General features: G+C 38.3%; 1 long non-coding RNA gene across 1 annotated transcript; it reads right to left on the bottom strand.

The window, feature by feature from the left end:
• Positions 1-1,493: 1,493 nt before the first annotated feature.
• LOC127531485 (uncharacterized) lies at positions 1,494-2,027 on the bottom strand. The gene is made up of 3 exons (XR_007938568.1): positions 1,897-2,027; positions 1,738-1,815; positions 1,494-1,563 (listed from the first exon to the last, which is right to left on the bottom strand). It is a non-coding gene; the product is annotated as an uncharacterized LOC127531485 (long non-coding RNA).
• Between the last annotated feature and the right edge of the window lie 11,180 nt (positions 2,028-13,207).

Below are 13,207 nucleotides of genomic sequence, written 5' to 3'. Positions count from 1 at the left end.
TATTAGACAAAAAAATGAAAGAAAAACGAGAAACAAAGCGAAAAAATGACACAGTCGACACAAAACAAAATTAAAAAAAGACTTGACAAAAAAATCAGAAAGGGACAAAAGAATGCACAAACGACAAAAACTACACAAAAAGTGAAAAAACAAGAAACAAAATGACAAAAAAGTAGACTAAAAACAAGCGAGACAAAAGGAAACACAAAACGACAAAAACATGAGACAAACGCAAAAAAGACAAAAACAAGAGACAAACGCAAAAAAGACAAAAACACGACAATGAAAAACAGTACAAAAATGAGACAAAATGACAAAACAACAATAACAACCTATTATTTTACTTTATGATCAAAACCACTTGTCATAATGTGGAAATTATTTTGAATTCATGGTTTTACTAGTTTACAATGTGCAGTTAATGTCTCCTCTGTAATTTTTACACTTTACAAACTGACCAGTGGGCCATTTTTGGCCCACAGACCACATGTTGGACACTCTTGGTGATCCCAGGTGTCCTCAGCCAAATGACCTCCTTCTACTCACTGAGAGACTCCGCTGCTGGTGGACAGGTTCATGGCTTCCCAGAGGTGTCCGACCCACTCCTTCCTCAGAGCCGCCGTCTCTGCCGCCTGCAGGAAGTTTCCAGGAAGGAACTGGTTAAAGCTGATAACTGGACCTGCAGACTCTCAAACCACAGCTGTGACTCACCAACACTTTTCTTTTTCCACTCGTCATGGTGATTTCAAAAATAAAACGCTGTCTGTCAGCCTTCTGGACTTCTCTTACTGACTGCACCTGAACAGACAGACCTTGAATCAGTATTATGAGTCCAAATGAAGTAAATGGAGTAAAAATGAAAGCAGGCCCAGCACTACGTGAAAGGTGAAGATTCTAATCTGTCTCAGTGCTGGTAGGTAAACATCTGATCACCCAAAATTAACTATGCAGCTCGACAACAACCTCAAACATGTAACCAGAGTTAGAAACAGCCGCCTTCACCATAATAAGAACAAAGAGTGCTGAAGAGGCTGATTCAGAGCCTCGACCTCCACATGAAGAGACACTGAGACAACCTGAAGCCATAAAAAAACGCAGAAGTTCTCCAAGAACACTGAAAACCTGTTTGCAAACAACACAAACAGATGTCAAACCAAACTATTACATTTACTGCATGATTTCTGGAGCATCCTCACTTTAATTTTGCAGCCTTGCCTCTGTACTGTGCACATTACTCTGTATCTAAATGTCAAAATATACCAACTACCAGAAAGTATTTGTTATGCAGAACTGCATATGTAAATAACATGGCACAGATATAAATATATAAGGCTACATTCCATATCATTAATGTCAACATGACAGAAAGCTAGTGACCAAAACTTTACTCACTCATCTATACCTCTACTATTACTATCAAATAAAGGCAAAATGCCAGACTTATATCAGAAATAAAGCATTTAGTAACTTCCCAAAGCAGTAAAAATCCATTTCCCATGTCTGAGCTGTAATACAGAGTGCAGGACTCACTGTGTAGATGTAGTAATATCCTCTCAGGTGTGACTGTGAAGAGAATAATGTCAAAATTTAACATATTGAGAGCTTTTAAAAGGATAAGAACATATATTTCACCGTCTACTGTAGTTATCTGCAAGTAATTATTGAGGGACATTGGACAGATGAAGTCTAAATGTGTCACATTTAGAGGATTTAACACCTCAGCAGATGTGTACTCACAGCACTGCCGTTCTTCTTGGTGTAGAAGAACAAGGTGGTGTTCTGGAGTCTGAACCAATAAGTGACCCACATTATCTTCTACAGATGAAACACACAAAACAATCTGAGTTTCTTTCTCAATCAGAGGAAATTAAAGTGCTAGAAGAGTGTATGACCTACCAGAGTGTCCTTTCTTTTCTGCAGAAAGCTCTCGAATAACAACTTGGTCCCATCTGCAGACATGTTGACCCTGAGCTGTGGATAATTTCACACCACGGCTGTTTTAACTCTACCTGTTTGTGTGACTTCCTCCTCACATCGAGTAGGCAGTATCGTCCACAGCCCCCATAACTCACTCACTTCTCTATTTTGTACCACAGAACTCCCAGTTGTTCTCAGAAACAGTCAATCTTATGCTCGATTCATCTACTTTTGGAATGAGCAAAGTGTGCTGCTGCTATTAAAGGACTCTCACACACACAGTGGCATCAGTTTCCCTACATTAGCTGGTTGATATTATAGTTAAAGTTGCTCTAAATGAGTTAAAGTTGCACTTTAACAATCACATCTAAGTTGCTCTACATTGAAGTTGCTCTATATTTTTTCAAGTTGCTCTACATTAGCTAAAGTTGATATTATTAAAGTTGCTCTTAGTTAAAGTTCTTCTAAAGGAGGTAAAGTTGCTCTTAATTAGTTCAAATTGCTCTTTTATTTAATGTTGCTCTACAGTAAGTTGTTCTATATTGATCAAAGTTGCTCCATATTAAAGTTGCTCTAAATGAGTAAAAGTTGCACTTTAACAAACATATCTCTATGATAGTTAAAGTTGCTCTACATTATGAAATTTCATTGTATATGAAAGTGTGCAATGACAAAGGTTTGATTGATTGATTGAAGTCGTTCTGTATTATTTCAAGTTGCTCCATATTAGTTAAAGTTGCTCTAAATGAGTTCAAGTTGACCTACACTACTGTTCAAAAGTTTAGGGTCATCCAGGCAATGCCATGTTTTCCATGAAAACTCCCACTTTTATCCATGTGCTAACATAACTGTACAAAGGTTTTCTAATCATCAATGAGCCTTTCAACACCATTAGCTAACACAATGTAGCATTAGAACACAGGAGTAACTAGAAAAGCACTGAGAGCGCAGACCTCCGCCAAGGATATTGACATTCCCACGCAACATTGTATTCACATACATTTATGTACGATTTAGAAATTGAAGTATTGTATTGAATTTTCATGGAAACATAAGACATATATTTTCATGAACAATTTTATTCCATTCTTAAACATGTAACATGTGAAAGCGGATTTAAATTCAACTAAATCAAAATTGATACACAACAATATATGAAGAAAAATATGTGAGGACCCTTCAGGTGCGGAATTCACTCAGCTATAAGATGGTTTTGGTTAGAAAGCTCTGCCTCTGATACCAACTTCGCTGATGGTCAAAGATTGATGCTAGAGGTATGGACCCGTACCCATAGCATCTGTACTACAGGTACGGATCTACTGAAATGCATCTTATACTCTATTATAAACCTTTCTACACCGCAGCGATCTCATTCATCTTTATTACTTTTTAAATAACTGGCCAAAGACAGTGGGTGTAACTATAGTGAATGCAGTAGAGACACGTATATAGAGCACAAGCCAGTTCTTATCGACATGGAAGTCCTGTTTGCCGTGAAAATGGCCACTCGATAGGGGGCGCTGGGGCATTTCAGGCAGCGAGAATTAGAGAAGCAATCTGGCAAATGGAAAGTGCCGTATCCGTAGGCCACAGGCTACGCGTACGGGTCCGTATCTGTAGACACTACGATGGGGAAAATGGGGGAGCCAAGATGGCGGCGAGGAGATAGACCTTTTTTCTGAACTTTCCTCCAACTTAAGTTAATAAGTGGCATCAAAAATTACTATATTAATCTGCAGTAATGTCAGATACTTCCTCAAGTAAACGCAAAAGTGAAGGTCATCCACAAGTTACTCCTACGAAGACTCTCTCTGTGTAAAAAGGGAAAATGGAACAAGAAACGGCGGACAGCATCATAGATGCGCTAAAGCTAGCCATCGCAGAGCAAGGCACCTCTATTGGAAAATCCATTGAGGACCTCAAAGCTTCTATCAACTTTATCTCCGCTGTCTTACAAGAAATAAAAGGTACCATGAAGCTCACGGTTGATCGGGTCTGCAAAGCTGAGGAAAAGATCCAGTGTTTGGAAAACAAAGTCATGGAGTTGGCGTGCTACAAACGAAGGTGGAATCTGCGTCTATGTGGAGTACCTGAAGAAGAGAATGAGGAGGTGAGGATGAAAGTTATCGACATCTGCCAGAACGTAGCTCCGGGCCATGAGGAAAAGTTTCTGGAAGTGATTGATTCAGTTCATCGGCTTGGCAGAAAGCATCCCGGCAAAACTCAAGCCCGTGACATCATTATCCAGTTCTCAATGAGACATTTTCGTGACATGATGTGGAAGTTGGCCAAGCACTCAGAACACCTAAAGAAGAATAATCTCCGCTTCAAAGAGGATCTTACTCCAGAGGACCGCGAGAAATGGATTCGTTTGTGGCCAGCAATCCAGAAAGCTCGTCAGGAGAAGATCGCTTTCTTTGTGGGAGAGAGAGCTTTCGTGGACAATAAGGAAATATTTTGACTTTCTTCATTGATGCCTCGATTTCAGCAAGGATAAGTTCTGTCCATTGCACACACACACTTACTTACTGGTTACGGTGACTTTTGTTCTGTTTCACAATTTCATCTTTAAAAATAGTTTCTGTTAATGCTCGAGGGTTAAGAGACATCACTAAATGAAAGGCGCTTTTTCTTTATGCAAAGCAATTTAATGCTGACTTTTGTTTGATTCAGGAATCTCATTCTGTTGATGAGGACTTTAACTTTTGGAAAACACAATGGGGGGAGGACTTGTGGATGTCGCATGGAAGCCAACGCTCAGCAGGGACACTAACTCTTAAACACAAATTCTGTGGGAAAATCATCCTCGCTCAAACAGATCCACTTGGACATTTTTCTCTGACTGTTATTTCCTGCAATAACCAGCTGCTGATGATTGGGAATGTTTATGGCTATAACAATTCCAAGGAAAACAAAGAACTTTTTGAAACATTGAACTCGAATATTGTTGCTCTTTCAGGAAAATTTCCTGATATAAAACTTATTTTAGGGGGAGATTTCAATGTTACAGTGAATGATGATCTTGATAGAATGCCAGGTAGACATAAGGAAAACTCTGTTATTATTGATTTTATGAATGAAAGAGGTTTAATTGATATATGGAGAGTATGCAATCCCACCACTAATGAATTCACTTGGAAAAACAAAACAGGCTCTTTTCAGTCAAGGATTGATTTTTGGTTAATCTCTGAATCTTTATTGCATTTCCTTGATGAAGTTAAGATTATGCTAACACCTCTTACAAACCACAAAGCCATTTTTTTAACCTAAATATGTCATTAGATAGAGCACATAAAAGGACCCCAGCATACTGGAAACTAAATAACTCTTTGTTAATGAACGACTCTGTACACACTCATTAAACTCAAGATAAAGCAATATATGAAAATGGCAGCAAAGGAAAAGGCTTATAGAAAATATTGGGAGCTACTAAAATTTGAGTTAAGAATCTTTTTAATGAAAAGGGGTGCTAAAATGAAAGAAGATTATAAAAAAGATGAAAATGAACCGATTGCTGAAATAATATCCTTGTCTTCTATGTTGCCTGAAAATATGTCTGAGATTCAAAGAGCAAATTTACAAACATTGCAACTGAAACTGGATCAGTTATACATTAGCAAAGCTAAAGGAGCCTTTATACGCTCAAGGGCCAAGTGGCTTGAAGAGGGGAACAGAACTCCAGCTACTTTTTAAAATTAGAAAAACAAAGGCAAAACAAGAATGGCATAACGCGTCTTACTGTAAATGGCTCAGTGGTTGATAATCCCAAAGACATTGCTAAAATTTGTGAAAACTTTTATGAAACCTTGTATAAATCTAACCCATCAACTGCTGAAATAGATGCCATCTTTAGCTCTTTAGGGGAAGTAAGAACAATTACTGAGGCTAATAAAATAATATGTGATACCCCAATCAATATAATTGATATCAAGGATGCTATTAAGAAACTTAAATTGAACAAATCCCCTGGTGTAGATGGTTTATCTTCTGAGTTTTATAAATTATTTTCAGAAGAAATTGCCCCTTTCCTGTTGAATGTTTTTAATGAGAGTATAAACTTTGAGGAACTCCCACCTTCACTTAACCAAGGTTTAATTACTTTAATACCAAAACCTCAAAAAGATGTTCTGCTGTTAGATAATTGGCATCCCATTTCATTGCTTAACAATGACTATAAAATTTTTGCTTTATGTTTAGCTAATAAACTAAAGAAAGTTTTAAATGACATTATTGATGAATCTCAAAACGGCTTCATGTCTGGTAGATATATTATTGATAATATAAGACTTGTCCTTGACATCTTAGACTACTCAGATTTAATTTCAGATGATAGTTTTATTCTGTTTCTAGATTTTCATAAGGCCTTTGATTCCATAGAGCATCAATTCTTGTTTAAAGCTATTGATCTATTTGGTTTTGGAGAGTGTTTCAAAAAATCAGTTCGCACTTTATATGCATCAGGAAATAGTTCTATTAAGCTACCATATGGATCTACCAAAAGGTTTAGGATAGAACGTGGTATTCGACAGGGTTGTCCTGTCTCCCCGTACCTATTCCTTCTTCCTATGCAAATTCTTTCAATTTATATTAAAGAAAGTAGTTTAAAGGGCATTTCTATAGCAGGAAAGACTTTATCTTTGAGTCAACTAGCTGATGATACCACTTTGTTCTTAGAGGATAGATCTCAAATTGACACTGCAGTCAAACTTTTAGATAAATTGTAGCCTCTGGTCTTAAACTGAACTTATCTAAATGTAAGTTGTTGCCTATTAAGGCTTGCAGTGAGAAAGATATTTCAGGAATTAAATTTAAGGTTAAAAACCTGGGAGTAATCACTGTCAAAGACCAAGTTCTTAGGATGAATGAAAACTTTAATCCAATCATGTCTGCAATTACACAGAGGTTTAATTTATGGTTGCAAAGGGACTTAACCATTACTGGTAGGGTTTTGTTATCCAAAGCTGAGGGCCTATCTAGATTTGTTTATGCCAGTTCTGCTTTAGATATTTCTAAAGATTTATATACAAAAATTGACAAAATCCTTTTCGAATTTATCTGGAAAAAGATCTCACCTTATTAGAAAAAATGTGATGATTAACAAACTAAGCAGTGGTGGTTTTAATGCTCTTGATTTCAGTACCCTACATTCCAGTTTTAAGATCAAATGGATCAAACGGTACTTAACAAATCCAAATTCATTATGGAATTTTATTTCCACATGTGTTTGAGGCCTTAGGAGGACTTCACTTCTTATTAAGATGTAATTACAAGATAGAAAAGCTCCCTGCAAAACTTTCCAACTTCCACAAACACCTTCTTTTATGCTGGTCCTTGGTGTACAAACATAATTTTTCACCTCACAAATGCTGTATTTGGAATAATCAAGATATATGTTTCAAGCATAAAACACTATTTAAGAATTGGGTTGACAATCAGTTATTTAACAAAAAGGGTCACATGTTCTCTTATGAAGAGTTCTTATCTGAATATAATTTTCCTATACCACCTAGAGAATTTGCAATCATCTTTGATGCTATTCCATCAGGTCTTAAAATGTTATTATCCTCTTCAACCTCTGATGTTTCCATTGAAACCACCCCATCTAATTTATATATAGGGAACTCAGATCCTTTCCTGAATAGTAGAACAAACAATAAATGTATAAGAGATTTAATCTTAAGAAATACAATCTGTAAGCCTACTTCAGTATTTTACTGGAATAATCTGTATGTTGATATTGACTGGCAAAAAAACATGGTCATTACATAGGAAATTTTGTATTTCAAATAAGGTGCGGGAAGTTTCTCTGAAAATACTCCACAGGTGTTATCCTGTTAACTCTGTTATTGCAAAATACAGACTCAACATTGACCCTCCTTGTTCTTTTTGTCACCACACAGAGGAAACTATAAATCATTTGTTTTGGGATTGTACCCTTAGTCAGGGATTTTGGCAGGACCTTAACTTGTTGTTGAACAGAAAACTGAATACTCAACTCAAATTTAAAATTGAATTTATTTTATTTGGCTGCTTTGATGATACTTTGCCTATTAAAAAAAACATATGTCATCAACTTTATTGTACTTTTAGCAAAATTCCATGTTCACACCAGCAAATTTTCAAAACAAAAACCCAACCTGACTGCCTTCCTTGCATATTTAAAATTCTACCTTGACACTTTAAAACTTCGCAGTAACCCCAAAGCTGTGAAGACAAACACGCTTTGTGTTGAATTTGATTTCATTTGATGTACATTCCTCTTATATATTCTTTATTTCTTAATTTTGTGAACTGTATTATGTATTTCTATGCTTTCTTTATATCTGTTTTATACTATGAGATGCATACTACCTCGAGCGTACAATGTTCCTGATGAAATTGTGAACTGTTATTGTTGAGTTTTGTAAAAAAAAAAAGTTATAACAAAAAAACAAACAAAAAAATGATGGTGAAAATGCAATGGCATCCCCGTATTTTGAAAAATCGGTCTTAAATCCACAATCCGGATCAGATCTGGGTGAAACTTTGTGGGATGATGGGGAGCCACCCTCGTCATATGTTTGTGAAATTACATAAACATCGGCTGAAAGTTTTCCGAGATATTGAGTGACGCATTTCTGAGCCCCATTTACCACAATGTTAACAAAAAATTCAAAGTGATCCAGAATCCAGGATCCTTTCCGGATTGCCACCAAAATTAAATCAGCTCTTCCTTACGGTGGCCCTGAAGTGCAAACCACAACAGCAAATAACTAAACACATTGGCCAATAACTAAACACAACGGCAAATAACTAAACACAACAGCAAATAACAAAACACACTGGCCAATAACTAAACACAACGGCAAATAGCTCTTCAGCTACCAGAAGAGGTAGGTACTTGTGGCGGTATTAATCATCCGTGATTGGATGAGAGAGAGAGAAGGAGAACTTGCTTGATTGGACGAAAGCACCATTTAACCTTTGACCAGGAAGTTATTGTGCATTTGGTGTGGTTTAAACATGAGCGTTACCGGTGACCCAAACATAGCTGCCGCTATCAAAGCATATTTTGATTCAGGGCATACATATGAGGTAATACCAGATATGCTTTCAACTAATCATGACATTTCAATCAGTCTGCGCACGCTGAAAACGCATTTAAAGGAGGCTGGGCTGCACAGACGGTGTAACTATTCTCCATTTCTTGAGGTGAGGCGTGCTATTTTGATCGAGCTGCAAGGACCAGGGCAACTGTTCGGACCATGTGGCAAGTTCTTCAGCAGAAACACAAATTACGTGTTACAGTTTTTCTCAGTTGCTAAAACACTAAACTATTGTCTGAACCAAATTCTCAGTTGTCTGAACCCACTTATTGAATCAGTCACTCTTTTGGCTAAACCATAAGCCCTTTTCACCTGTTTAGACACATCTTGTCAACACACTGTCATTGTGATGCACCTGTGTTGCATAATGGTGAGCACTGATGGCAAAAGTCAAACACAGTTAAAGCTCAGGCGTCACTGGTTGAACACAACAACTTAAAGTTGATCACACTTGTGGCTAATGATGTGAGGGTACATGTAAGCCAAAGCACTGGTTTGTGAGGCACTACAATGGATAGAAATCTAAGAAGAGGAGCATGGATACGGCATGCCAGGGTTTTTTTCCTCCGTTGCCTGGCCAGAGAAAATTCTGCTTCACAAGTAAAATAACAAAGTGTACATGACTGACTTTTCCCTCTGGTTTGTGTATGTTTGTTCCAAAGAGTTTTTCAGTTGGATTTTGATGATACACATGAATACATCTGGGACAATGTTAGTGTTATAGAGGACTATTGATTTGGGAATGGTTCAATATGAACCCTAAAGTTATTGTGATTTTTCTGCTTCCATATTCTCCTTTTCTGAATCCTATAGAAGAATTCTTCTCTACATGGAGGTGGAAGGTTTATGAGCAGCAGGAAAACCTTTTGCCATCAATGTGTCAGGGATGAGGGGTGTGGTGAACCCAGGTGCAGACACAATTAACAGACGGCCTAGCTTTATGAAAAAAAGGGTTTGTTTAAACAAAACAACTACTAACTGAAAACAAGACTGAGGTGGCTTCAATAACTAAACAGCGGCAAACTATAGAACAGCGGAAAAGTACTCACAAACCAGGAACTAAGGCAGATGGCGAAACAAACAAACTGACAGCCAAATGAAAATCACTGAGTCCAAAAATGCAATTCATAAACGGGGAAGCAGTGTAATCCAGGGGAAAGGAGGGAACGGAGACGGGAACAAGGTGAGTCCAAGACAATGAGCCAGCAACAACTGAGAGAAATGGCCGGGCTTAAATACAGAGGGGAGGACCAGGTGAAATGAGTCTGAGCTGATTGCGTCAGGTGACAACAATCAGGGACCAGGTGCAGAGTAGGCAGGGAGCAGCAGACAGAGGGAGATAGAGAGACCAGACAACACAGAAGGAAAAAACAGGAAAAGGTACCAACAGATGCAGAATCCTGACACAATGGTCTTGACATGTGGTGATGTTTCTGTTGATCCATGTTAGGGCTGGATCAGACACACTAGGTCCTTCTTTCCAGAGAAAATGTGTCCTGTGATGTAGATGAAGTCCTGTGGCCTGACCCAGTACGGAGAAATGATGCTGTGGCAGAGTAATGCACTTCTTTTCTTTGGACTTCATTTGTACATTTTTGTGCTTTATTTTTACGTACAAGTGCTACATGTAAATGCACAGGATTTATGTTTTTTTGCTAATTCTTTTTTCTTTGTACAAGTGTTACAAATGCCCAGGTATTTAGTTTTGCAACATGCATTTAGCCTAAATAAACATTTATTTCTACCGCTTCATGTCCTGAGCATTGTGTTTTCCTTTTTTCTATGTAGTGTTTAGTGACTGCTCAGTAGAGTATTTAATTTAGATTGACATGAGCCATGATTTGACAGCAAAGTTCAGTTTTGAGCACAGATTGAACTGTTTTGGGGTGAAAGTTTGGTTTTGCAAGAAGAGTCAGAGGTTTTGTGAATGTAGCTCTAGAGCTATTTGTCATTGTATTTAGTTATTTGCCAATGTGTTTAGTTATTTGCCGTTGTGTTTAGTTATTTGCCAATGTGTTTAGTTATTTGCCAATGTGTTTAGTTATTTGCTGTTGTGGTTTGCACTTCAGGGCCACCGTGGTATTAGCTGTAAAGAAAGAAAAAAGAGGCAACAAACGTTTTCTCAAATAAAGACGTAGCTACGTGTTAGCCCACGGACACCTTACAATTCAAATGAAATGTTAACATTTCATTCAAATGTCAAAGGTCTTATGTATTAAATGGATATATTGGCGCTGACGAACGGTGGGGCCGCCATCTTGATCCGGTCAGCCGCTCCACTCAGCGCTGTTTGTTATTATTATTATTATCGCTATGAATATTCAAATACGCCGAACCATTTGTCCTGTATCATAGCTACATGTATGACGTTTGCAGCAAAAAAAAATAAAAAACGCGTGAACATCAGTTTCATATTCAGAGTTAAGATGGATTAAATGCGCTGTCAAACAGCGTTGAGTGGAGCGGCTGACCGGACCAAGATGGCGGCCGTATTTCTCGCTGTGCAGCACCCCGAGCAGCATCTACTCTTTATTATGTCTATGGCAGCCATACCCATAGATATACGGCCATACCCGTCTCAGGTCCCACGAGACTGCGTCCGCCCCTTGTGCTGTTGCTATGATACAGCCAAACACTACGGGCAACGGGCAGGGTCAAAAATGACCACAGTAAAATGGTAGTATTTATATAGCGCTTTTATCCAAAGCGCTTTACATGATGCATCACATTCACCCATTCACACACTGATGGCGGGAGCTGCCATGCAAGGCGCTAACCACGACCCATCAGGAGCAATTGGGGTTAGGTGTCTTGCTCAGGGACACCTCGCACAACGGGCCGGGGGATCAAACCGCAACCCTCCGGTTGCGAGACGGCCACTCTACCCACTGAGCTATGCCGCCCCAGTACTCTGCTCACTGTACGGAGGGAGCTCTGACGTACAGATGTGTACAGGTGGAGATGTCAGATGCCAGCAATTAAGTCCGAGTCTGGAATGAAAACATCATCTTAAATGAGCGGCAGATTTTGGGTGCACAGACTACAGTTTTAAAAAATAATTTGGATTGTAATGGGGTAAGGTGTTGACATTGAGTGAACACTGATTTTAAGTAATGGCCACTTTTCATAGCCAGATCCTTTAACACACACTGAAAGATGAAGTACCCCGAAACAAAACAGGGCGTTCCCTCCTGGATCCATGATGTGCAATGAATGTCTGTTTTTCAGTTTTACATTCACTGCTTCAACACAGAAGCCTGGAGGCCGTACAGTGTGAATCTCCATATGTGTGACCTCTTTACCACAGTGTTTTATTTATTAAACAGCAGAAACATTTAATTGGCTCCGTAAGTGGAGTGTTTTCTGTTTAAGTGTGGAAGTTTCAGGAGAAAACAAATGTTATGAGTGTGAGGAAATAAAACTTTCACTACGAACGCCCCTCTGGCAAACCAGACAAAAGCCACATACAAATGAACTCCAGGGTGATATAAAACAAGAGTGAGTAACATTTATATAGAAAGTATACAGAAACTATACGCAAAGGAAAGAGCTTGCAGAAATAACACTGACGTATGACAATTAAACTAAACTGGCTTGGACGGATGGTTGGGTGGCATTAAAGTCATGTTTCCTTCCTGGTAATGTACAAAACCAAAACTCCAGATGTTGGGATAAAGAGTGTTAAGATATCTGGAAAATTCATATATACTGATCTGAATCAGTACATAAATATAGTGGAAGTGGGCCTTTATATGAGGGGGTTCCTCTGATTTGGTATTACACGGATACAGGAAGAAGAAGTAGATTTCACTTAAAGCAGATATTTTTACAATCCACATTTGTTTAAAGACCACCTCCTATGAAAACCCACTTTATATGTACGACGTTGACATGTCCATATAGTTTTTATATGGAGGAAAACACATCATGACCAAAGTAAACAGTCAACAACACCATGTCTGAGCCATCCCACCTTGTAATTGCAGTGTGCTGATGACAGTAGTAGTAGTCGTAGTAGATAGAATAGTTTACTGTTTCTGAGCAGTAAGAGGTGAGCTGTTGTTCCCAAGCTGCAACGACTGAAGAAAAGTGATTGGAGAGAGAAATGCGAACTCCATTGATCTTCATATTGTAGAGGAAGAAACAATGTAGAGTTACATTTAAACCATTTTAAAGCAGAAAGTCATGGAAAAAACAACTTCAAA

Source organism: Acanthochromis polyacanthus, chromosome 21 (genome assembly GCF_021347895.1).
Source record: "Acanthochromis polyacanthus isolate Apoly-LR-REF ecotype Palm Island chromosome 21, KAUST_Apoly_ChrSc, whole genome shotgun sequence".
Taxonomy (NCBI): Eukaryota; Metazoa; Chordata; class Actinopteri; family Pomacentridae; genus Acanthochromis; species Acanthochromis polyacanthus.
This window is presented reverse-complemented; position numbering and strand designations above follow the sequence as displayed.